General features: G+C 40.5%; 1 long non-coding RNA gene across 3 annotated transcripts in view; it reads right to left on the reverse strand.

Annotated features, from left to right (window-relative positions):
- LOC134350509 (uncharacterized) overlaps positions 1-10,785 on the reverse strand; it is an 82,912-nt gene extending 72,127 nt beyond the window's left edge. For 2 of the 3 annotated variants that reach the window (XR_010018913.1, XR_010018911.1), the window contains exons 1-2: positions 10,630-10,785; positions 4,572-4,814 (exon numbers count right to left, since the gene is read on the reverse strand). This is a non-coding gene — a long non-coding RNA (uncharacterized LOC134350509). Of the gene's footprint in view, positions 1-4,571; positions 4,815-9,886; positions 10,051-10,629 lie in introns of all 3 variants that reach the window. The other variant, XR_010018912.1, reaches the window with a different exon arrangement.
- Between the last annotated feature and the right edge of the window lie 16,050 nt (positions 10,786-26,835).

Below are 26,835 nucleotides of genomic sequence, written 5' to 3' on the forward strand. Positions count from 1 at the left end.
CCAATTAACTTAGTAACCAGTACCTCTTTGGACTGTGAGAGGAATCTGGAGTACCTGAAGGAAACCCACTCACACATGGGAAGGAACGTACAAACTTGCTTACATAGGACATAGAATTGAACTCTGAACTCCAATAGCCTGAGCTGTAGTGGTGTTGTGCTAACCGTTACAACACTACTGTGGCATGGTGACTTGTAAGCATCCTCATCACTATCTGAGATTCTACCAGCAACAGTGGTGTCATTTATAGAAGGCAGCTGGGCTGTGCCTAGCAAATGTAGAGAGAGAGCAGCAGTGGGCTAAACTTGCATCCTTGAAATGCCCTTGTGTTGATAGTCAGAGAAGGGGAGATGTTATTACGACTCTGTGCTGATGGTGATCTCCTAATGAGGAAGTCAAGGATACAGTTTTTGAAGCTTGGTTATAAGTACTAAGGGACTGGTAGTCAAGGTGCTCCAAAGCCAAGTGGAGAGCAAGTGAGTCTGCATCTGCTGTAGACTTGTCTCAGTAGTTGGTGAATTGTAACAGGTCTAGGTTCTTGCTCAGGCAGGAGTTAACTCTAGCCATAACCAACTTCATAAAGAGTGAGACAGACAGATCACTCTGCTCGTTTTGGGCACAGATATGATTGCTGCCCTTTTCAAGCAGGTGGGAACCTCAGTCGGCATGAGTAAGAATTTTAAGATGCCCTTGAATACTCAGCCAATTGGTTAACCAGTGAGTTTTATAGGGACTGGTGTGGAGACCCCATCTATCACCAATCTACTTCAATAATTTTGATGAGGGAATTAAATATAATTTACCAGAATATGCTAATACTAAGCTGGTTGGCAGCATGGGCTGTGAGAAGGAAACAGAGGGCTTCAAAGGGATTTAGGCAAGTTCCTTCAATAGTTGAGGACCTGGTAGATGGAATACAATGTGGAAAAAATTTGGAGCCATCCACTTTGGCAGGAAAAATACAAAGGCAGAATTTTTCATTAACGGTGATAGAGTGAAAGGTTTGGATATTCCGAGAGTCCCAGCTGTCTTTGTACATGGGACAAATGGTATGTTAGCCTTTATGGCAAGAGAACACAAATACTAACTAAAATCATGAGACTGTACCTGGAATATTGAATACCTTTCTCATCTCCCTAACTAAGGAAGAATAGCCTTACAATACATAGAATGCAAAAATCGTTCACCAGATTGAATCCTGGGCTGGGGCTAGGGAAAGGTGATTGTCCTTTGAGGAAGTATTAAGCAGACCGGAGCTTATGAGTTAGAAAACTGTGAAATGGTCTCCTTGAAATGTGCCAAGTTCTTACAGAGCTTTAAAGATGATGCCTGAGGGGAGGGGTCACGGTTTCAAAATGAGGGACTGCTCATTCAGGACTAAAATTATTCTTGTTTAGATAGATAGATACTTTATTGATCGCAAAGGAAATTACAATGTCACAGTAGCATTACAAGTACACAGATATACAAATATTAGAAGAGAAGTAAGAAAGAATAAATAAAAAGTTACTTCAAACGGGAAGGGGGACATCACTTCCTCAGCTGTAGGTTGACTCATCATAGAGCCTAATGGCAGAAGGTAAGATATATAGTGCTCTTTGGAGCAGAGCAGCTGTCTTAATCTGTTACTAAAAGTGCTCCTCTGTTCAGCCAAGGTGGTATGCAGAGGGTGAGAAACATTGTCCAGAATTGTAAGGATTTTCCGTAGGGTCCTTTGTTCTACCACAGCTTCCAGTGTGTCCAGTTTGACTCCTATAACAGAGCCACTTGTTTGTTTATCTTTCACATGTACATTGAAGCATACAGTGAAATGCATCATTTGCATTAATAACCAACACATCTGCATTATGATCATAAGGATGTGCTAAGAGCAGCCCACAAATGTCGCCACATATTGTGGTACGAACATGGCATTCCCACCATGTTCAGTAAAACAACACAAGCAACAACAACAACAAGAAAACAGAAGAACAACTGAAAGCAAGCCTCTTTCTCACCCTCCCACCCACCCACTCACATACACAGAGGCATCCATCCTGGGGACAGGCCACCTCTGGGCCTCTGATCACTAGTGCTTGGCCCTGGGCTCTCAGGTTCATAGACATCACGCCTCTAAAATTCAGCTGCTGGCTTAGACTTGCAGACTCACAGACTTCTGACCCTAAGACTCACCAACTTTGGTCTTTGTTCTTCAGGCTTTGATTTCCACACACACTGACTCCTGAACTTCAACCTCTGGGTATTGACCCCAGAACTCACCAATCACAGGAATTGACTTTAACCTCCTGGCCTTGACTTCCAGGTCGCTTGGGCCTCAACCCTGGGTCTCATGAACCTGGGTGTTCACTGGCCCTCGTGCTGCCTGCAGAGACTTTCAAAATTTCTTCACCCAGAGAGTTGAGAATTTTTGGAATTCCCTTCAAAGAGGGGTGTTATTGGGTATATTCAACATAGCAAAAGATAGAATTTTGGAGCTCATCCTGGAAAGTGATGCTAAGGTGAAAAATCACGCATGGTATTATTGAATATCAAAGCTGGTTCAACAGGCAATGCACTTAGGCTTTTACTTCTTATGTTCTGATGAATAATGGACCAGTACTGTACTCAAATTGGCATAATTCATAAGGATCTGTAATAAGCACAGATGATGCTAGAAATATTCAGCTGGTGAGACAGCATCAGAAAGAATGGCACAGAGTTAATGTTTCAGAATCATGTTGAGATGACAACAATTCAACAAATGTACGTATATGTATTCCATTTAGATACTGGGCTAGAAAGGTGCATGTCTAGTTGTGTTGATAGTAAAAGGAAAGGCAGCGTTGTACCATTGAAAATGGACCTAAGGAGAGAGATGAATACTTCCTACATGACAAAAAAACATAGGAATTTGAAATATATGCAAAATGATGGGTCTCTGATAGATACATATGAAAATAGTTAGGAAGTCTGAAGGATGCCTAGATCCAATGATCTAGTAAGTCACAGAATGGCTATACAGATTAGACCAAGGAGGAATTCCATGAACAGGTTTGGGACAACCTTTGGAAGGATATATCCTCATCGAGGAGAGTGTAACAGAGATGACCAAATGACAACTGTACCAGGGGAGATTATACAAATAAGGAATTGGAATTCTCTCAAATTTAGAAGATTATTGAATTATTTAATTGAAGTTCCTAAAATATTAAGGAAAATTGATGAGGCTGGTGAAGAAAAAAAAATCGACTGGATGGCAGTTCTAAAGTCTAAAAATCTGATCCGGACTTTTGAGGCAGTACTTATAAATGTTTTGGAAGATGGATATTTGGAGCCCTCTTCCACAAAGGTCAATTGGAACTTGATCATTTGTCAGTTTTAATTCTGAATTTGATATATGTTTAGAAAGTAAAAGTACATGGATATATGGAGACAAGGTGTCTGATATACTGTAGAAGTTGCATAATATATCAGACAGAGTAATTTTGAAAGAAATAAAGAGGCTCAAGGCACTAAATGATTTTTCCTATGTTATTATCTTATTATGTTCCAACATAAGTGCAAAAGACAACAATATCATAAGCTTACAGGCAATAAAAATAAATTAAACTGAAATACACTGAGCTCATGTCTGTGTTTGTATAAATACAAGCTCTCACTAGAATTTGTTTGATATGCCCATGTCCTGATTATACAAATGCATTAACTTCCATTCTCATGAAATTATGAAGCTCCTTCTAGTTTTGGGGTCAGTTATCTAAAATGTAAAGAAGAATAAGCATTTATGAAATGGTGGGCAGCATTCACTGGAAATAGGAAATAAAAATCGCTTCAAACACATAAAATGAAACATCAGAAACGGAGAAGAAAAATCGGATAGTGATCCATGAATTGCAATTTATTTTCTATTAGATGCTGCCCAACCTAAGACAATTTCAAACATTTTTTAGTGTTAAAAACTCCTTTTATTGTAGCGATACAGCTATAATGTGTTGCTCGACAGCTTGATAACAAATCACTTGACAAAATTTCAATTGATCACACTAATGTAAAACTGATCACTCAAATACTTAGAAGATAACCTTTGTTTACAGGGGAGGTGATGCTTCACTTGTCACCTGTCCCAGCCTTGAGTTTCCTTTTTTTGAGTGCCTTCAGTGATTCTCAGCAGAACAGCATTACGGCACAGCACATAACATCCAAACAAAGATATTATTCTGCACTGTTAAATCTGCCATAAATATTTTTCTCTGATCCTCAGCAGTAAGACATTTCCCGCAAAAATACTAAAAACTTTTGTCAGCCCTGACCGTGTCATTTCGTTCATGTGCGCTCTTAAACAGCTAGCTCGCCTATCCACATATTTATCTTCTTTATCAGTGTGTCATCAACATAAATCGTGTTGCCATCATCAGTTTTTTTCCCCTGTGAAAAGTGATGAGGTCTGGCAGTGACTTCAGTCATATGATCTGTACCCACAACTAGCCTGTAGCTGGAAAATGCTTTGACATCACAAGCCGAGCCACAGTGTGCGCGCTCTTCTGGCCATATTTGATTAAATTCTGTGCACAGCTGCTGCATTGCATACTTACAGTGGATCTCATAACCCATGATCCGTATAAAAAATCTTGGACTTGGCTGCCACCAGCTTCGTGGGATGACCAATATTTTCCAGCCGCTTCATGCCCAATAGTCTCTGGGCTGGAGCAATTAGTATGATCCTGTGGCCATTCAAGTTGCACTAACATGGCACCTCTTCCTCAGCTGAATGTTTGCTCATTTTGCAAACATATGAGTAGTTTTGTGCAAAGCAGTCAGGCCAGGCATCCCCGTTTCTGGAGAAGAAACATTTTATTTATCTATGAGAATCACTGGTATGACCCGTTTCCATGACTATTTTTGTACTAATATGAACACATTGGATTCCTCTGCTGTGTAAATTTAGTAATGTAAATTCTGAAGACACCAGCTGCTATAAAAATATACATTCATTATCCATGGGTTTCATAGTGTACCTTTCAGGTAAAGATGGTACCGGTAAGTTGAGATTTGTTTTTGTTGTGAATTCTGCCTCATTTTCTTCCAATTCAAATACAATTTACGGTATTTCAGCAGACATTCTCTGGTCTTACGTATAAAGCCAAACAACAGGATAAGCTTTGAGCTTGAAAGCTTTTTTTTTGGGAGGCTGTGTCAAGTTTTGTAACAGTTTTCTTCTTTAACTTAATAATTTTAAAATGGTAATTTACTATGCTCCTGCTTTTTTAATTTGAAATTTCCCCTACTTGATCCTGTACTGCTTCATCCTCCTGTTCTTGTGCACAACAGATAGGCTATGAAAACTAACCTATGCCACATGCTCCTCTCATCCTACCTATCCTTTCAAGAATGATCTGAGAAAATGAGGAAAATAAGAATAAGACTCACTCTGCTGCAAGCCCACAATTCCATCCTCCTCAACTGCTTCTGCCTTTCCACAACATCTGGGATGACCCACAATTTGACTCTTTTGCCTGATGTCCCATAATACATTTAGTTAATTAAAGAATCTATTAATATCATACTTAAAATTGCCAACTGAAGGAGAATCTTCCAAACTTCTACCAGACCTTACAGGTAATTTCCTAACTTCCTTCCTTAAGGACTTAGTTCTTACATTTAAATGACGTCCTCTTCCGACTCTGCTCTTTCAGCCCTGTCAGGTCTGTTAAATATCTTGAAAATTTAACCAAGCCACTCTTTAACCTTTTACGTATAATTTAGGTAATTTAACCTCACCATTGCAACCTTTCCTCATAACTTAACCCATATCCTGGAAAATCTATGTTGCAATTGCTGCAAGGTCAGTATTTATCTGAACTAATTATGCCTAAAAATATCCCTGGTTATCTATCCAAGGCTTTATACTATGGAACATCACTTCTGGTTACTGTATTCTCATGTCCAAGGTGTGAGAAACAACCCATAAGCCTTCTAGATTGTTTTGCGGACTAGCTTATTCCACTTTACTGATCTGTGTATGAGGACCATCAGTTTTATTGGGCTTCATCGCTTCTAACTCTTCACCTGTGTAAAGCACACTTCTATTGTTTTATGTCCAAAATGGATTAGCTCACAAATAAACCACAGTTTTACCAATTTACCAAATCCATTGATCTCTCTTTGGAATTAAATGTCAACATCTAAATTATTTATAATCTTATATGCCTTCCTTCCTTGTGTGTCTGTCCATTTTCCCCCTGCTTACTTGGACTAGAAAATGCTTGAGGAAAACCGCAGTGAAATAAAAACACTGGAGAATCTCAGGCAGCTGTGAAGGTAGAGGGATTTTTGGTGTTTTTATTCAAGACCCTGTATGAGGACTGAGAGTATAGAGGGGAAAGGCATGATATAAGAACGTGGAGGGGAGGTAGGATTGGCGAGGCAGGAGGCAGCAGGTTGGGGAGGGGGGGTTGATGGGCATATGGAGCCAGGAGTAGGGGAATAGGAGAGTGGAAGTCAAGCCAGAGGCTGAATGTTGAAAGTGGAATTGAATTGAATTTATTTTAATCTTACATCTTTGTTCCACACATGAGGGAGTAAAAATCTTTGTGTTATGACTCTGTCGTCATGTATAGACATATGAATTCATAAGTCTAATGGCTTGTAGGAAGAAGCTACTTCGTAGCCTGTTAGTCCTGGCTTTAATGCTGTGGTACTGTTTGCCAGATGGAAGTAGTTGAAACAGTTTATGGTTGGGGTGACTGGTGTCCCTGATGATCTTCCAGGCCTTCTTTCTGCACCTACTGCTGTAAATGTCCTCAATGGAGGGACGTTCACATCCACAGATGATCTGGGCTGTCCATACCACTCCCTATTGCGCCCAGTGATCAAGGTTAATGTAGTTCCCATGCCAGGCAGTGGTACAACCATTCAGGATGCTCTCAATGGAGACATGAAGGGGCTGCTGATTCTGGAATCTGGATTGGAAGGAAGTTGAGAATACACTAAGAAACAGTGTCTGAGGTTGGCGGAGGGGAGGAAAGTTGGAAATAAAACTGGACTGAGAGAAACTGGGTGGATTGGAAGAGACAGAAAGGAATACAGTGGTGTGTGTGTGCCCTGAAGTGGAATTATAATCTATAGCCCATTGCGGCCTTCACTTTTCCCCTTCCAGCCTCTGTCTCTACCTCCAACCTCCCCTCCCCTTACCTTGCTCCATCTGGACTCCATTCTCCCCCTCTCCACTCTATACTGGCTCCTCCAAACTCCCAGTTCTAATGCAGGATCTTGACCCTAAATGTTGACCATAGTTCTGCCCCCAAAGATGCTGACTGACCTGCTGAGTTCCTTCAGCGGTTTGATTTTTTGCTTCAGATTCCAGCATCTGCAGTTTATTGTGCCTCAATTTCTCTGAGTAAAACTATAATTGCCCCTTCTTTCCTGTCTGGGAAAACGCTTAATCACCCCCCCCCCCGCCACGTCTCCTTGCATGGTGTGTAAGGAATTTTGTTCACAAACCCATATCCTAGCACCTGTTGGTGGTTTGCACTGGAGCATCACCTTTCCTCAGACAACCATGAAAAGATGGGAGTTACACAAAAATTTTTAACATAAACAAATGGTAATTTGTCAGTGTAAACTGCGTCATAGCTAACAGACACATCATAACAGAGGTTCTTAGCCTTGATTTTTCATCATTTCTGTACAGTCATATTGTACAAAGAGATAGCCACTGTCATTAATGAAGTGCAAAGATAGATCATATCAGCAGAGTATTGAAAATATCAGTTCACAATGTGCCACTTGTATTATGTGGGTTGATGCTTGTTTCATTCAGCTTTGTTCATATCTTGTAGACCAAGGAAATGCAAATTTTTGTGGTAATGTCTTATAAAAGCACTAACATTTTAACAAAATAGCAACAAACATACATTGTAGCATTGTCAAAACAGCACAGCAGTGTATACTTGTTGATATTATTAGGAGTATGCACCTTCTCCAACATCGGATTATCCTGGTCTTGTCACAATTTAGGGTACAATTGAATTATTTCTTCTGTAAATTAATTAGTTTCAACAACTATCCTTTTGTAAGGCTGTCCTTTCTAAAATGAGCCAAACAATATATCAAACAATTAGTTTGATATATTTAAACGCAAACAACAGGAATTCTGCAGATGCTGGAAATTCAAGCAACACACATCAAAGTTGCTGGTGAACGCAGCAGGCCAAGCAGCATCTGTAGGAAGAGGTGCAGTCGACGTATCAGGAAAGACCCTTCAGTCCTGACGAAGGGTCTCGGCCTGAAACATCGACTGCACCTCTTCCTACAGATGCTGCTTGGCCTGCTGCGTTCACCAGCAACTTTGATGTGTGTAGTTTGATATATTTCCTCCATTTTGATTGCAATATATTTGCTGCATTTTTGGTAATGTAAACAAAAGGAAACTATTATTTTCCCCAGACTTATTTTCAGTTAGTTGCAACAAACTGTGCACAAAGCATTTTCTAGACTTTAATCCCAAGTTTCTGTTTGTGCTCAAATGCTACCCAAGAGTTTTGAGGGGGGGAAAAAATTCTTGCAATGCAGTCTGGTGCAGTACTCAGAGAATGTTGCACTATTGGATTTGCAGTAGTTCAAAACAACTGTTATCCAAATTCCCATCTGATGACATGAAAATTGTGATGGCATTATTACCAAAAAAAAAGCCTGAACAATTTTACCCCTAGCTAACTGCACAGAAGCAGTTTAATTTGGTAATTGTCAAATTGCTGTAAATGGAAGCTTGATAAGCATAAATAATTTATGTGTATCAAGATTCCATTTAACACATTTCCTATAACATTATGACTTCAAACGTACTTAATTGGCTATAAGGTGTTTTGATACATCCTGAAAGGGATGAGAGAATGCTATACAAATACTTGTCTCCTTTCTTCTTAAGATTGACGTGTCAGAGAAAATGCGTAAGAAAAATGAAAATGAAAATAAATTAGAAACAGTAAAATGAATATCATTTTCCCAAATTTAGCTACACCCATACTTTCTGTTTGCTTTTCAGTCAGCGCAAGTAAGAACTTTGTTTTGCCATTTACACTAGAAAGATCCAGTGATTTCCATACTTTCTGACTGAGTTTTTAATCTCAGTAATGTACCAAGCCTGACAGCTCCAGGACAAAGTAATTTATTAACTTGTGTGGAATTATTTTCAAAAGTGAGTGGAAAAGAACTTTGAATTGTTTAGCTATTTTATGGAGGGTATTTTTAAAATGCTGTAACGGGGATACCCATTCTTCCCCCATTTTAATTTTCAAAGGGCATTATCATTCATGTCATTGACCGTATACTAGCGACTGCAGAAATAACAAAGGGCCGATAGGATACAAATCTGTACTCCCAGATATCCAAACATGCAGCGATTTCACTTCCAAGCCTAGTGCTGTGGTACCTGTCTATAATATATCAACATGGCATCACTTGAATCAACTAAAATGTTCTAATCTCCAATTCCAATGCTAAAGTTTCAGACTTGCCGTTTGACGGGATCGTTAAATAACCAGCCAGCCATTGAAAGAAGCAGAATTTCATGGCGCTGTGCTGCAAGAACTTATTGTTTTAAATAGTCAAACTCAGTTGTTTTTTGTTGAGTTCCATCAACGTTATAGAGACAAATAATGAAATAATCGATAGAAGGATTTTCTTATAAATAACATTTATGAACGTTGTCGTGGATTAAGCATGCAAGTACGGAGCCACTGTTGATAAGAGTCTCAATATTCGAGACATTTCAATGAATAGGTAGGTTAAGTGGATCAGCTTTTCCAAACATTATTTGATTAGCCCAGTTGTACAGAAAACGGAGCCACTGGCTATTGTGCATATCATCGTGGATTTGAGCCGCAGGATGGTTGTCAATCAAACTCACCTTCGATTACTTAAGAGCTTTGCCTTGTTCTCAGCCAGGGCACTAGGTGGAGCATCGTGCGGTAAAGTATGAAAATTAGGAACGGTTTTTGTAGAAAGTGGAGCTCCAGTCGGCATTTCATAAATTGTCTCTTACGGTGGCCAGAGAAGAGTTTACACTCCAGTCTGAAAGGAATTATGTGGTGGTGACTATTAAATTATGAGCAGGGCAACGGAAGATAAACATCTATCTAATGCAGGGAGGAACTCTAGCCGCGCTGAACCAGATTCCCTTTTCCCCAGACAACCTGTTTAAGATTAACAAACATACCTCCCGGGGCAATCCTGAGCGCAAATGTCACTTAAGATTGGGATCTAACCCAGGGATTCAGAGCTTTCGGTGTTGTTGCCAGAGGATACTTTCCTCCGGACTCTGCATTACTGAAACAGTTGCTAATTAAAGAATTCAAACATCCCACTGTATTTTGTTACCTGCGGTGATGAGCTTGGTTTCATTGGCTGTATTGTTATATTTTTCATATTAAATTTCTCCACCAAGAGTATAAGTGAGTTGAAATACTGTAAGGAGGAATGGGGAAATGAGTCCCCTGTTATCATGCAAGCGATCAGTAGCAATAGACCTCTGACTTTGTAATTTGTTCTTTATGGACTAGCCTGCAGCCAATGAGCAAAATCAATAGTCTTTGCTGAAAAAGTAAGCAAGCAGTAGTGTGTTATGTGACAGCTGAAGATACATGTGCTTACCCAGGGTCACGAGGCCACATCAAATTTCTGTGCGACTTTCTTTCAAAGCTAAATCCATTTACCAAGCATTCGTCATTTGAAAATGTTGCAGTGGGGAATTAGACCAGCCCTAGTCTTCTTTCCACTTAACAGTGTTTGTTTTCAGCAGACTGTTCAATAGTGTCACACGCAGAAGGAAGACGATGTGAGGAGAAAGTAAAATAGTTTTGTACGTTGTGCAGTCGCGTTAAATAATGCAGAACGTCACCCTCTATACTCGCCGAGATGATAACAATTGTATATTCCAAACTTGCGTGCGCCTATCGAGTTCCACAGAGGCTTTAAAAAGGATGGATTTGGTTGATGAAAATGACAGAGTTACTAAATTGAAAGAGGAAAATACAACCACGTTTTCGAAAAGTCCAAAAAATATTTTGAAATATCTATTGTATTCTAAGTTTCATGTATACATCCTGTAAATAAAAGTCTGCATTTTTCACTGCTGGTCATAGAATTTATTTTATTTTATTTAACACATCTGGTTCCTATGTTTGAGATGAATAATCAGCTTGTTAAACTCTAGGTATTGAAGGACAAAGACTAGAAAGATACTGAAATTGCAAACGAAAACAGGAACAATTTTGAAAATTGTTACCATATCTAAAAAGGTTAATGATGAATGTTTTGATTATCTTATCCTATCAAAGACATGTAGGCTTTAAATTGTTTTCAAATATTGCAGGTGCAATTTTTAACAGTTTCTTTAAAATTTTAACCCACATTTTTCAGATTCTGCATGCCATCTATTATAACATCTGTCGATGTTAAAATATGGACCATCTTTACATTATGACTTATCTACAGTATGTAGGAGTTTATTGGGAAAGTGTTTTTTTAACTTAGCCCAAGATCAGCTTTATACCCACAGAGCTCACCAAGGTCACATTTGGGAGAACTGAACCATTTTCAGTTTTGGACATCATTTGGACAATGCCACTAAATGGGACATAGCAAAAGCAAATTAGAACATAAGACCATAAGACATAGGAGCAGAAACAGGTCATTTGGCCCATCAAGTCTGCCCTGACGTTCCATCATAGCAGATTTATTGTCCCTCCCAACCCCATTCTCTCCTGCCTTTTCTCTGTAACCGTTGACACCCTTACTAATCAAGAACCTATCAAATTCTGCTTTTAGATGCCCAATTACTAACATTTTACTGCAATTTACTGATTCTAGATGATGGGAATTTAACCGATTCTTAAATGTAACTAGTCAGAAAATTAGGGCAAAGAAATTATGACCAAAGTAGCAAGAAAATACCTAGATTTTTAAATCATCTGAAAGACACAGTTGCCTTGAAGAGCCTGCAGCAACATTTTTGGATCACAGGGTAGGCCACTAAGGCCCTTCTAAAACTGAGATTAGAATCCGATGTAAAATTTTAACTCAAACATAAGGAAATCTGCAGATGCTGGAATTTCAAGCAACACACACAAAAAATGTTGGTGAACGCAGCAGGCCAGGCAGCATCTATAGGAAGAAGTACAGTTGACATTTCAGGCCAAGACCCTTTATCAGGACTAACTGAAAGATGAGATAGTAAGAGATTTGAAAGTTGGAGGGGGAGGGGGAGATCCAAAATGATAGGAAAATACAGGAGGGGGAGGGATGGAGCTAAGAGTTGGAAAGTTGATTGGCAAAAGGGATATGAGGCTGGAGAAGGGAGAGGATCATGGGACGGAAGGCCTAGGGAGAAAGAAAGGGGGAGGGGGAAGCCCAGATGATGGGCAAGGAGTGTAGTGAGAGGGACAGAGGGAGAAAAAGGAGAGAGAGAAAAAAATAAAAATAATAAATCAATCAATCTCTTTTTTCAGTTAGTCCTGATGAAGGATCTCGGCCCAAAACGTCGACTGTACCTCTTCCTATAAAATTGTAATTAGTTTCCAATGTAAAATTTTAAACAGGCAATGAAGCTTAATATATATATTTAAGTAATTCTTCATTTGTTTTGGGTGAGTCTTGAAGGTCTGCCTATAAATTGATTCAATCAGGCAAGTACATGTTCAATTTTGCCCAGAAGATTTTCTTCTGATTTTCATTTTTTCGATGATTGACAGTTGAATCTACTTGCATGAAACTCACTATGTCTATGGAAAAGGTTTGTTTTGGATTCATTATATTGGAACCAGGGATATGTGTATTCATTGTGCTTCATGCTTTAATTGTAAAATTGATTTCAAAAATATTTCTCCTTTGATTATGTTGTAGGTATGTCAATAAGTAATACCATTCAGAACCATTTGATGTATCAACTAAAATGGACCAAATTATCTTTTTCCTTATTCCCCTGGGATTAGAGATTGAGTCACTAGTGACTATACTCACTGGAACTTAGAAGAATGAGAGGGGATGTTGTAAAATTATGAATTGTTTAGATAAGTTAGAGACAAGAAGGTTGCTTCCACTGGTAAATGAAACCAGAACTTAAGGGACATAGCTTCAAGATCTGGGGGAATAGATTTAGGATGGAGATGAGGAGAAGCTGCTTTTTCCCAGGAGCTAGTGAATCTGTGGAATTCTCTGCCAAGGGAAGCAGCAGAAGCTACCTCGTTAAATACTTTTAAGACACTGTTAGATAGACATTTACATAGCCGAGGATTCATTGTCCTGATGAAGGGTCTCTGCCCAAAATGTTGACAATTTGTTGCTTTCCATTGATTTCTGCCTAACCTGCTGAGTTCCTCCAGCATTTTGTATGTTTCACTTATCGGCAAAAGGCAGGTAGGTGCAGTTGAGTCCATGGCCAGATCACCCATGATCTTATTCAATAGTGGAGCAATTCGATGGGCCAGATGGCCTACTCCTGCTCTGATTTGCTATGTTCATATGTTTGACCAATTATATTAACATGAGTGGAAAATAAATAAAACTGCAAATGCTGGAATAAAAAAAAACAGAAGAACAGGTCAAGCAGCATCAGTGGAAAGAGAAACCAGTTAATGGTTCAACTCAGTAACTCTCCACAGAACTAGGGGAAAAGTGGATGATTTAAAATTTTCAAAGGAGACATAAAGACTGCAGATGTGGTAATGTGGAGGAAAACAGCATATTAGGCAGCATCTGTGAAGGCAGAGAGAATCAGGACTGTGAATCAGGACTTTATTTCTTAAGGCAGAGCTTGGGTAGTGTGCCATGGCCTGCACAGGCAGGTACCTCCGAGTCTGCACCTAGCTAACAAGAGTCACCCACCACTTGTTTCCAACTTTTCACCTGAAGCCTATTTAAACCCAGCTCTCATTCACATCTCTTGTTCACTCACCAAACCAGCCAGCCTCAACCAGCCTTCAGAAACCTTGTTGCCTGTGATATTTAGTACCAGTTCTCTCTTGTTTTGTGGCCCATCCTGGCTTAATATTTTGCAGTTTATTATTAAAGTTATCACCCACCATTAAATCGTATCAGCTGCTCTGCTTTTGGTCAAGCCTCCTGTACATTTCCTGATAGGATGAGTGTAACAATGATTGACCCAGCAGAGTTTGCCCACCTGAAGGAACTTGTCCATTGACATGAACACACAATCCAGAAGCAACAGGAAGCCACTGACCATCTGTTCACTACTCTCAGCCAACTCTCCATCTCAATACAGCAACCCTGTGTCGGTGAACCTCCTCCCTTGGACCCGGATTCTGGTGCCCGAATGGTTCGATAGATCCCTAACCCGATGCTGCAGCTTCCTGTCCCCACTGCATCTTGCACTTTAAGCTCCAGTATCTCTGTATTTGACTGTCTGAGATCTTTGCCGTCTTTTTCTTGACTGGGTGCAGTTTGACCTGGGGTGCCTCCAGGTGGGACAATAAGACCCCTATTTGCCGCTGAGTATTTCACCACTGAGATGCGCCAGGTTTTTGACTATCAGGGAAGTGGAAGGGAGGCAGCATATTATCTGTGTCAATGCCTATGCTTGGTGCCAGAATACACCACGGAGGAGTGCGGCTGGAATGCAGAAATACTGCTGTCCCATTATCATCATGGCCTCTCAGAACACTTGAAAGATGAGCTGTCTATCTAGGAGATGCCCACTGGCCTCAAAAGTCTCATCACTCTAACTCTCTGTATTGACAAGTGTTTTATGAAACATCCCTCCAGATCATCAGCCAAAACCCATTTCCATTCCCAGAACCACTTCAGGTTGCAGGCCCCTCATCAACAATGCCTCAGGAACCCATGCATTTAGGGAGAGCTCCTTTAACCCCCTCCCCCCCTCCAAGAGCATGAGTATGGAGCAGGTGATCAAATGCCCACTGCCTCTGGGAAACAGCACCATCAGGGAGAGACAAGGAGTCTCCTATCTGGTAAACTCCTCCTTCACTCTTCTTTCAGCATTGGAGCCTGAGTTTCTCTCTCTCTCTGTCCTCCTCTGTACTCCAATGGCTCCATGTCCACAGGAGGCTCTGGTGGATTCCGGCACAGCAGACAGCTTTCTGGACCAGATTCTGTGTGTACACCTTGGACTCCCTACTGAATCTATCTCTCAGCCCTTCAACATCACAGCCATTGACGGGCCTCCCTTGCGGGCTGGGAAGATCAGAATGTGCAACAGTCTATGCAAATAAGCATCAGAGAACACCACGTGTCTACCCATATCCTTGTGATCAACTCCTCTCATCTTGGGATACCCCAGGGTCTCCACTCACGACTCTCACTTCTCCTGAGTTGAGGACCCACCTGCCGGACCACCTGCTTGCAACCTCAACTGACTTCACCCCATAAATCCTTGGAGACGGTGGAAACCTTCGAACTCAGGAGTACCACAAACTCGCAACTGTCTTCAGTAAGAAGGAAGTCAACATACTGCCACATCACAGACCGCATGACTGCACAATCAACCTCCACTCAGACACCACCCCTCCCTGAAGTTGTCTGTTCTCTTTCTCCCCTCCTGAGACTGAAACCATGAATCGCTACATCACCAAAGCACTACAGCATGGCTTCATTCATCCATCCCAGTCCTCAGCCAATGCAGAATTCTTTATCAAAAAGAAAGATGGGGATCTTTGTCCTTGCATTGACCGCTGTGACTCAACAAAATCACAATTAAGAACTGCTACCGTCTCCCCATGATGAATCATGTATTCAAGACATTCCGTGGGGCGCAGGTCATCACTAAAATGCATCTCCAGAGTGTACAACATGATCTGCATCTGCCAGGAGGAGGAGTGGAAGATGGCATTCATAATACCCAATGGCCACTCAAAATACTTGGTAAAGCCTTTTGGACTTCTGAACATTCCAGCCATTTCTCAATTTTCATTTACAAATTCCTTGGAGACATGCTACACAGCTATGTGTTTACCTACCTCACTGACATGTCCATCTACTCCAAGGTCTGTCACATCCTTTCAGTCCTTCAGTGTCTCCGCTAAAATCAACTGTACTGCAAGTTAGAGAAATGCCAGTTCCACACTTTAGTCATTTCCTTCCTGGGTTATGTCCTTTCACCCTAAGGAATAACCATGCTCTCAGAAAAAGATTGCTTCTTCACTGAATGGCCCCAACCACGCACTCTCAAACAGCTGCAGCAGATTTTAGGCTGCTCCATCTTCATCAGTAATTTCAGCCAAATCACTGTTCCTCTTATGTTCTTCACCAAGTCACCACTTGACAGATAACTTGGCCTGCTGTCGCGGATTCAAGAGACGCTTCACCACTGCTCCCATTTTCCGCCATCCGAACCCCGACAGAATTTTTGTTGCACAGGTAAACGCATATGGCATGGGCACTGGGGCCATCCTCTCCCAGTGAGGACTGGATGGAAAGATACACCCTTGTGCTGCCTTCTTGCATAAGTTCAACTCTACACAGTGCCATTATGGAGTAGGAGATAGGAAGCTACTCACCATTAAATAGGCCTTGGAGGAATGGAGACATTGGCTGTTGGGAAACATGGGCCCCTTCCTGATCTGGACTGACCACCAGAGGACTGGCCTTCTTCTTTGAGCAATTCAACTTCACTATTTCTCACCGACCCGGCTCCAAGAACGCTAAGCCAGATGCCTTTTCATAACACTACGACCTAGCTGAAATGGAGATTGACCTCAACCCATCATTCCATCCTCACAGATCTTCGCCCTGATTATTGAGGACCTTGAGAATCAGATCCACCAAGTCCTACAGCACGAGGCTGCTCCAGCTAACAAACCTGACAACCACGTATACTCTATGTGCAGGCGGCTGTGTGCTCTGATGGACTCCGGAATTTCTATGATGCTGGTCCTGGTGGCCCACTGAGATCACAGAAGTACCTCAGTTGTTGTTACATACTCCCGATGTGTGCAGTCTAACTTCCCCAACCCATGGCCCTCTGGGCTTCTCCAGCCCCTATCGCGCCCTTGACGCCTATGGTGCCACATCGCCGTGGATTTCATCATGTGATTGCCACCTTCCGATGGGGCCTTGCTGATCATGACAATGGTGGAGCGATTCTCCAAGGCAGCCCACCTCAGTGCCCTCCCCAAGTTTCTGTCAACTGTTGAGATTTCAGACGTGGTTCTCCAATATGTGGTTCACTTCCACAGCTTCCCTCAGAATATTGTGTTGGACCAGGGCCCACAACTGACTCCCACTTCTAGCGAGCCTTCTGCACCCTCCAATCCAGTCACCTCTTCTCTCCAGTGCCACCATCCCTCATGATCACACCTACCTTCCATGTGTCCTGTCTCAAGCCCATTGTCTATGGATCAGTAAACCCACCTGAGCCTGCTCCTCTGGAAACGAGGATGGTAGAAGGTTGTCCAGTGTACACGGTTCGCCAGTTGATGCTTTCACATTGTTGTGGATGGGGTGTGCTGTCGACTGGAATGGATACGACCCAGAGGAGAGGTCCTCGGTGCCATCCAGTTTTATCTTGAATCCATCGCTCAAAAAGAAGTTACACCGGACCCATCTGCATTGTCCTCGGCCATTGTGTGCTGGTGGTGGGGGTGGATGGTGGGGGGGGGGGGGCATCCTATTAGGCCTGCACAGGCGGGCACCTCCCAATATTCAGTCGCCTAATGGTAGTCACCATCTTCTCATTTCCAACTCATTATTTGCAGCCTATTTAAACCCAGCTCTCAACCATAGCCTTGTTCACTCATCAAATCAGCTAGCCTCAACCAGTTGCTTCTGGCCCTCAGTTACCCTGTTGCCCGTGATGTTTAGTATCTGTTCTCACTCACCGGTACATCATCTTCATTGCTCTGCTTTTGGGTTAAGCCTCCTCTACGTTTCCTGACAGGATTGAAGTGTTGGACAAAAGCCTATATGGAGATGAGTTAAAATGGTTAAGATGATAAGGAACATCATGGATACTGGCCGGTAGCAAGACATTATACAGAAATAAGTAAAGAAGGGAAAGAATAATGAACATCATTAATGCCCACTGTCATTCAGAGAAAGTAATGATTTCTGTTTTTGTTTGCTGAAGTAGGAATAGAAGTAAGCCATTTAGTTAAATCTGATCTATTTGATAACTCTTAACACCCTTGTCTAACGTAATAATTATTTTGAAATTTTCTATTAACCTGGACAAAGCTGCATTTCAGGAAAAAGGATTGGAGATTTCCACTGCAGTGGGAAGAAGTACTCTCAGAAATCATTCACAAAGGCCCAGCTCTAATATAAAGGCCATGCCCCCATTTTTGTGGACTCTCCCATCTGAGGAAATAGTTACTGTTTACTTTCAACTCTGACTCAGTTCAGAATTGGAAGGTTATGGGTTTAAGTCCCAATTCAAAAACTTGTGCTGTGTATAAAAATCTAGGCTGGTACTTCAGTACAATGTTGGAGGTATGCGCATCTTCCAGGTGAAATATTAAACTGAAGTTTTAAGTGGATATTAATGATCCCATTGATGTTTTATTTTAAAGAGCAAAGGAGTTTTTCTTTGTATTACAGCCAATAATAATGTTTCCAGCAGCATGGCAAGAAACAGATAATCTGTTAGTTATTGCAATTTATGAACACTATGAAGATGAACATTACCTCATTAATCCCTTTGTTACACTATTTATTCATTTTATAACTTACAGATTTTTGCCTTTTGCACTGTAGTGCTGCGACGAAACAACACATTTCATGTCATATATCAGTGATAATAAATAAATCTGATCCAATGAAAGCTACACACATTCAAATTGTGCATATCCCCTCACACAGCAACTATAACTGTGCTTGTATGAACTCCTGTCAGTATAGGATTTCCTTAAGTTGTGAAAGGCGCTATGTGATTACAAATTCTTTATAAATACTTGAATTAGATTACCTTTCAATCTACTGTTCGCAAGGGAATACATGCCTCGTCTATAATACCTATCCACATAACATAGTCCAGGCGTCATTCTGATGAATTTGTACTGCATCTCTTTCAGGGCCAAATAATCTCACTGAAGTGCAATACCCAGAACTGTTGTGATGTAATTTTCACTCTTTTTTTCATTCCAGCACTCTTGATATGAAGGGTAATATTTCACACACCTTTTTAAATTACTTTTGTAACTGTCTACCTGTTTGTGGTGATAACTGTACCTCAGAACTTAAAGAACTGCCGTACAGCTTCAGTTCACCATTTAAAAAAAGACTTTGATCTATATTTTTTATGCCCAACATAAATGATCTCTGTTTCTCAAGAGATTCTATTGCTCATCTGTATATTTCACCATTCCTTTCAGCTCATCTCACATCACAGCTAACCATCTGGCTTGCCACTCTCTGTTCTAATTCCTGTCAGCACTGTCCCTTTTCCACTAACTCTGTTACACTCCACATGGCTCTATTCTCAAACTATGCTTTCCAAACACTCAGGCCTTTGTTCTCTCCAGACTTAACACACTTTTTCTAATTTTCCTGCAGAAGAAATTCTGTTTTGTGCAGCATCCTAACTCACATTGTCTTCTTCACCCATCATCATTGTTCCTGCGTCTTTTAAATGCTTTTGTTGCTTTGCTCCCTTTCTTGCTGCAACTTCCACCATCCCTGCAGGAGAATTCTGGAAACGTGAGCATTCCTGAAATTAAAAATGCCCCAGATGGCAAGGCCTTAAGATCTGGAATTTTTTTTTCAAAACAACATCACTATCTATTTGAGAAACCTCTTGAACTTAGCTCTGACCAGACTCTTGTTCAAGTTGCCTTAAAATGGTAACTTAATCTGATGTCATTATTTTGTCTGATAATGACTTGGTAAGAAGAGGGACACCATTACTCCACTGAAAGCACAATATAAATGGAAGTTGTTGTATATGTTCATGTTACCCTGGTCAATCTGATTGAACTGTGCTCTGTTTTATGTCCACGGGACATTTCAACTTGCCAATTCGCTCCGTGGGAAGTGATACTTGCTTCACACATTTTATTTGGCAGCCAGTGCTGTATTTATGAGAGGAAGCAACAAAAATTAATGGGATCTCACAGAAATCTCTGCTAATGGATCCAAATCAACCTTTTAAATCAAAAGTTTGATTTTAGCACAGTTATTCTCAACTGTTCCCGTCTGAGTCAGTTTTCAGCCCAGGTCCTCAGTAATCCCCACAGAGTCCTGCCAATTAAAATATCCCATATAACAGAACCAGCTAAAGGCATGTGGGATCTGTAAGGTTTTGAATAGATTTTTCTCTCTTTATCTACAACTTGAGCTTACTGGAAAAGTGCTGTAAATTTATTATTATACTGATATATGTAAATTGTAGATCATTAGAAACTGTAAATGTAATATATTGCAGCTTTAGCATCATGACTATTCTTTATATGTCATTAAAGCTAGAAGGTGGTATGAATATTCATGATAGGGACATGTGCTTTCTTGAATTCACTGCTCTTGTTAATATTACACCAGCTATGTCTAGTCATGTGCTTTTGTATAAGAGGAATGTTGCCTGAGGCTTTCATAGTTTTTTTTATTATCTCAATCCAATTTTGCACTGCTATTTAAATAAAATGCTTCAATAATTCCAGAATCTATAACTTAAGAAGTAAAATACTTTCCACTTTATTTTACATAATTATTCCCTTGATTTATGACAATGACAGAAAGGGAACAATAGGATGCCAATTTTTTTTTTCCATACACACTACTTTACTTTTTACTGTGATAGAAAGAGCTCAGGATGTCAATGAGCTACAATGCCAGCATAACCAGTGAGATCACGCTTGCCCTTCTGGCCTGGCTTTGACTGATATTAGCAGGATTAATGTAATACAGTACATAGTTGGTGAGGCCCCCCCCCCATTACCCTATGGAGTTTTTTGGGGCCACATGCAGTCACAGAATCTGCTGCCTATTTCTCAGGCTTTCCTGATGCTGTTGGAGGTGTCCTGTGTCCTTTCATTTGAGAAATCTGATTTGTAAATAAATCTAAAACTTCAGCGATTGAATCCAGGTCCCTAGTCAACACCCCAGTAATGGATTTCATGTCCTGTTTTCACAGGTAGACCTCCCTCCCCTCCATGGAGTCCAAACACAGCAGAAGTCGACACTGATCTGACGTAGATTGCGCATTCCTCCACAGCACTCCGGCTACACACCTCTGCAGTAATGGACAGACAGATTTAAAACCATCCTCAATATTTATTAACTTGCTTAGAATGCTTAACTTTCAGATTTTCATCTATTGCTAATCCTTATCTTCTTCTCAGTGAAAAATCCTGTGGCTGGATTTTGTCCTTGCCATCCATTTGCAACATAGTGGAAGTGGAAGGTACATCTCCATAGCAACACTTACCTTCCAAACTGATAGTTACATGTATGTGAACTTCTTCATTTGATGTTTCTCTCAACTCCCTCCCTGGACTGTTCTCAGCAATCAGTCTTCCAGCCAAAAATATACTCTCGTCCTTGTTTAAAATTAAATACCATTAAGTGCCATTGGTTCTCTGTGGAGGCAGGATAGCCAGTGAGTCTTGAACTTTTCATGCCAAGGAAGGTTGAAGTAAGATACTCTCTCCTCCAAAAAAAGGTTGAATCTTGGCCAATTGAAAATGTCGAAAATATGATCTCTAGGTTTTTTGTAAGAGGTGGTTGTTAAGGAACACAGAACTAAGATCTGCAGAGACAGAGCACCATAATCAACTTCAAGGTGCTGAAGGCTAACTCCTATAGTTACATCTATCCATCTTATTCAATAAAAATTGTTTACGTACATTGACAGTAAGGTGTTTATTAGTAATACATTTCCTCTGGCTTTGTTCTTAATCGACCACTATAAAAATGATCTAATCTGAGTTCATATTGATATTGATATTAAGTGTTTAATGACAAAACAGTAGTTTACTTATCTTTCTGGATGATAATTTGTTCATTCAGCATAGCGAAGTGTTTATTCCTCTTGTCACTCATGGCGTCTGTAAATAAAGTTAACTGTGATGCATGGATGCCCCATCAGCTTTCTATCCAGTTAAGTATTTGCAAAGTATTGGTACTTCCTTGATCTTGGAAATTACAGCTAAATGCCAGTTTATGAATAACGTTGTCCTGGAAAAAACAATGAGCAACTAATTGTCCCATTAGATATAGTTAGAGAGTCACAAGAGACAGCAGTTAGGAGAACCTGGAGAAACTAGTGGAGGAACTCAGCACATCAGGCTGCATCTGGGGAGGCTGAGGGTTGGTGGATGAGAGAGGTGGGTGAGAGACCCTGCATCAGAACTGAAAGTGTCGAGGGAAGATATCCAGCATAAAGAGGTGAGGAGAGGGTGTGAAACAGGACTGGGTAGATGATGTGTAGAACCAGTTAAGGAGGGAGATGATGGGTAGATGTAACCAGGAGGAGGGTGGAGTTTGAGACAAAAGGGTGAAAGGTGATTTGTGCAGATAATATTAGGCTGCAGTTTCTGGAATCTGATAAGCAGAGTGATATATGGAACCAGATAAAAGACCAGAGATGGGCAGATGGAAGCAGGCAGGAGAGTGGAAAGGAAGTAAGTAAAAGGGGGCTGGAGAGTGGGAACATTGAGAGGAAGGGAAGTGAGAGAAGGGAAGGCAGATCAGAAAGAGTGAGAAAGGAATATAAGAATGGAGGTTACTTGAAATTAGAAAATTCAATGTTCATACCATTGGGTTGTAGACTGCCTGGATGGAATACGAGGTACAATTTTGTAGTTTGTATTTGATCTAAATTTGTTATAAGACCATAACACCATAAGACAAAGGAGCAGAAGTAGGCCATTCGGCCCATCAAGTCTGCTCCGCCATTTTATCATGAGCTGATCCATTTTATCCTATTTAGTCTCACTGCCCCGCCTTCTCACCATAACCTTTGATGCCCTGGCTACTCAGATACCTATCAATCTCTGTCTTAAATACCGTCAATGACTTGGCCTCCACTGCTGCCCGTGGCAACAAATTCCATAGATTCACCACCCTCTGACTAAAAAAATTTCTTCGCGTTTCTGTTCTGAAAGGGCGCCCTTCAATCCTGAAGTCATGCTCTCTCGTACTAGACTCACCCATCATGGGAAACAACTTTGCCACATCCACTCTGTCCATGCCCTTTAACATTCAAAATGTTTCTATGAGGTCTCCCCTCATTCTTTGAAACTCCAAGGAATACAGTCCAAGAGCGGACAAACGTTCCTCATATGTTAACCCTCTCATTCCCGGAATCATTCTAGTGAATCTTCTCTGTACCCTCTCCAACGTCAGCACATCCTTTCTTAAATAAGGAGACCAAAACTGCCCACAGTCCTCCAAGTGAGGTCTCACCAGCGCCTTATAGAGCCTCAACATCACATCCCTGCTCCTATACTCTATTCCTCTAGAAATGAATGCCAACATTGCATTCGCCTTCTTCACTACTGACTCAACCTGGAGGTTAACTTTAAGGGAATCCTGTACGAGGACTCCCAAGTCCCGTTGCATCTCAGAACTTTGAATTCTTTCCCCATTTAAATAATAGTCTGCCCGTTTATTTTTTCTGCCAAAGTGCATAATCATACACTTTCCAACATTGTACTTCATTTGCCACTTCTCTGCCCATTCTTCCAATCTATCCAAGTCTCTCTGCAGACTCTCCGTTTCCTCAGCACTACCGGCCCCTCCACCTATCTTCGTATCGTCAGCAAACTTAGCCACAAAGCCATCTATTCCATAATCCAGATCGTTGATGTACAATGTAAAAAGAAGCGGCCCCAACACTGATCCCTGTGGAACACCACTGGTAACCGGCAGCCAACCAGAATAGGATCCCTTTATTCCCACTCTCTGTTTCCTGCCAATCAGCCAACGCTTTATCCACGTATGTAACTTTCCTGTAATTCCATGGGCTCTTATCTTGTTAAGTAGCCTCATGTGTGGCACCTTGTCAAAGGCCTTCTGAAAATCCAAATATACAACATCCACTGCATCTCCCTTGTCTAGCCTACTGGTAATTTCCTCAAAAAATTGTAATAGGTTTGTCAGGCAGGATTTTCCTTTAAGGAATCCATGCTGAGTTCTGCCTATCTTGTCATATGCCTCTAGGTTCTCTGTAACCTCATCCTTGACAATCGACTCCAACAACTTCCCAACCACCAACATCAAGCTAACAGGTCTATAATTTCCTTTTTGCTTCCTTGCCCCCTTCTTAAATAGCGGAGTGACATTTGCAATCTTCCAGTCTTCCGGAACCATGCCAGAATCTATCGACTTTTGAAAGATCATCGCTAATGCCTCCGCAATCTCCACAGCTACTTCCTTCAGAACACGAGGGTGCATTCCATCTGGTCCAGGAGATGCATGATAAAAAAAACAAACAGGGCAGCATTTGAGTGCCATGGGATATTAATTATTTAATAAAATATAGCACCTTATCATTCTTGTTTACTACAATTATAATCTAACAGTGCAAAGCTCCCTTGGTATGGAAAATGGAGTATTCAGCATGGAGTGAAAGTTAAACCCACAACTTTCTGATTCTAGGTGAGAGTGGTAATACTGAATCATTGCTGGTACCATTGTATAATGGGTCCATTCCTCCTTCAGCTCCCATTCTGTATCCCTCCTTACAGCATTTCAGTAACCCTTAAAGCTGCTTTTATTTTGCTTAAGCAACTAATGGTGACTCAGTCATCCAGTTAAATACAAACATAAAAGACTGCTTTTAATGGGCTTCAGTTTTCAACCCTGCTGTTTGCACAAAAGGTAATAAATTTTATTATCTCCACAATTCAAACAGTACCTGTGCAGAAATTAACCTTTCTTCCGCTTACCTACACTTACTGGTGATACATTTAAAATTTAGGGACCCAGTCATGGGATAACATTAACTAATAAGAGCTTTTTATAAGAGTTTGCCTCCAAATCCTTTCTGTACAAATTACTTTCAAAGCTATTTTTCATTGCTTAGCTTCACAAAGTGCACACTAAAGAATTTGACACTACTCCAGCCAGCAAATGGAAGAAATGTTTGTGCATTTCAATCAAGGAACCTTTGTAGAATTCATGCAGAAAACGGTGCAATTGGGTGGCGATAACAGACTCTTGGGAGTACACCTAAGGGAACAATTGCAAGGATTTTAGGACAGGTGGAATGACTAAAAATATTCAGCTTCAGTTTTCATTCAATGCTGTTTTACTGTGTGATATCCACCTTAAATTAATTTAATCATACATCATTTAAATTTTGCTCTAATTTGTATCCCCTTGACTATCACCAGTAACTGAAGGTCAGTGGAAGAAATGTTAATCTCTGAAGGACACATATGACTGAGGCTACTTGATAATACAGAATTGATTCTGCACTTGATGCAACTAAAACAACATAGCAGTGTTTTCTATCACAGAAAAAAACCTAATACAATGCTGATACTTACCTTAAATGAAAAGAACAGAAATGTTGTGACAAAAAATATGAGGTCTGTAGAACATACCTAAAACAAAATTCTGGTGCATATCAAAGGAGATAGTACTGTAGTAAATATCCAAATTGCATCATAAGCCAATGGAGCCAGAATAGTGAATGGAAATTTAAATGTGGTTCCTTTAGCTAGGGCAGCTCAGAAGACATATTAAACACATAGACACTTATGTTCAGATGCTTAATGTGATTTTGATGATCATATGGAATTTCTACCAGCCTCTATGAAATACACCCCCATTCCAACCAACAGCCCATACTTGCCCTGAATGCATTAACATGAGTAGTAAAGATGCGGATCATTTTCATGGAGCCAGCGTATTTTCTCTAATACCTATATCACTCTTTTTTATGTACAAACGTGTACAATTCCAAATAATGTAGGCCTTTTAGGTTAAGATATTTGCAGTAGCATTGAATGGTTGGAATAGCAAGGGAAGATATCTAAAGAGGAAGTACAGGTAGAATACCTAAAGGGGAAAAATAATCTCATTGCCAAAATAAATTAGACTACTGTTTGCATTGCTATCTTGTGCAAGATTGCCAGAAAAGAATGAACTCTGCTATTTCAGATTTTAGTTTACCTTTACCAGATAATGATGATCATGTACGTAGTCAAGGAATGCAACAGTTGTAATTGAGAATTGGCAGCTTGAGTCAATAAAGCCAGCTATTCTCACTTATAACCTATTACACTCTTACTTGTCCATTATTACTTAATTACCGCACTTGAAAATTATTAACTCTGTTTTCCTTCAGGGAACTATGTGTATCAAACAGAATTCAATTTAAACTGTGGAGGATAAAATGGTGCTGCATAAAATCTGCTGTCTGAATGGTAGCTAAGTGCAAGTCACATATTCTTAAACATAGCAGATAAGTCACACTGACATGACTTAATACCCGTGTATAACTCATTGGCCTATTATTAGAGAACTTCAAACTAGGCACCAAATATAACCTAATTCTATTTTTGCTTATAGCAATGCCAGAATGTGACACCAATGTTGTAGTTTATGCATCTTTATGTCACATTGCTGGTCAACAACTGAGAATATTTTCACAGCATTAGCATTTCTTTTACTGCATCATATTATACACAAGAACCTAAGCAATAGGCCTATGATAGATGGGATAAGGCTTCTGTTATCTAAAATGTTAAATGTTTTTAATTGTCTTCATTGATAAGGATGTTTCAAGGCACTTTCCAGTTCTTGATTCCAAATGCATAATGGATGCATGAAATCTTTGCAGTGGTCATTGCACAGATCATTTCAATATCTATGGTTAAATAACTGCAGATGCTGAAGGATCACCACCTTCCCATTTTCATTGTAAAGTTCCATTGCTCTGATAAT

The sequence above is a fragment of the Mobula hypostoma genome, chromosome 8, assembly GCF_963921235.1.
Source record: "Mobula hypostoma chromosome 8, sMobHyp1.1, whole genome shotgun sequence".
In the NCBI taxonomy this organism is placed as follows: domain Eukaryota; kingdom Metazoa; phylum Chordata; class Chondrichthyes; order Myliobatiformes; family Myliobatidae; genus Mobula; species Mobula hypostoma.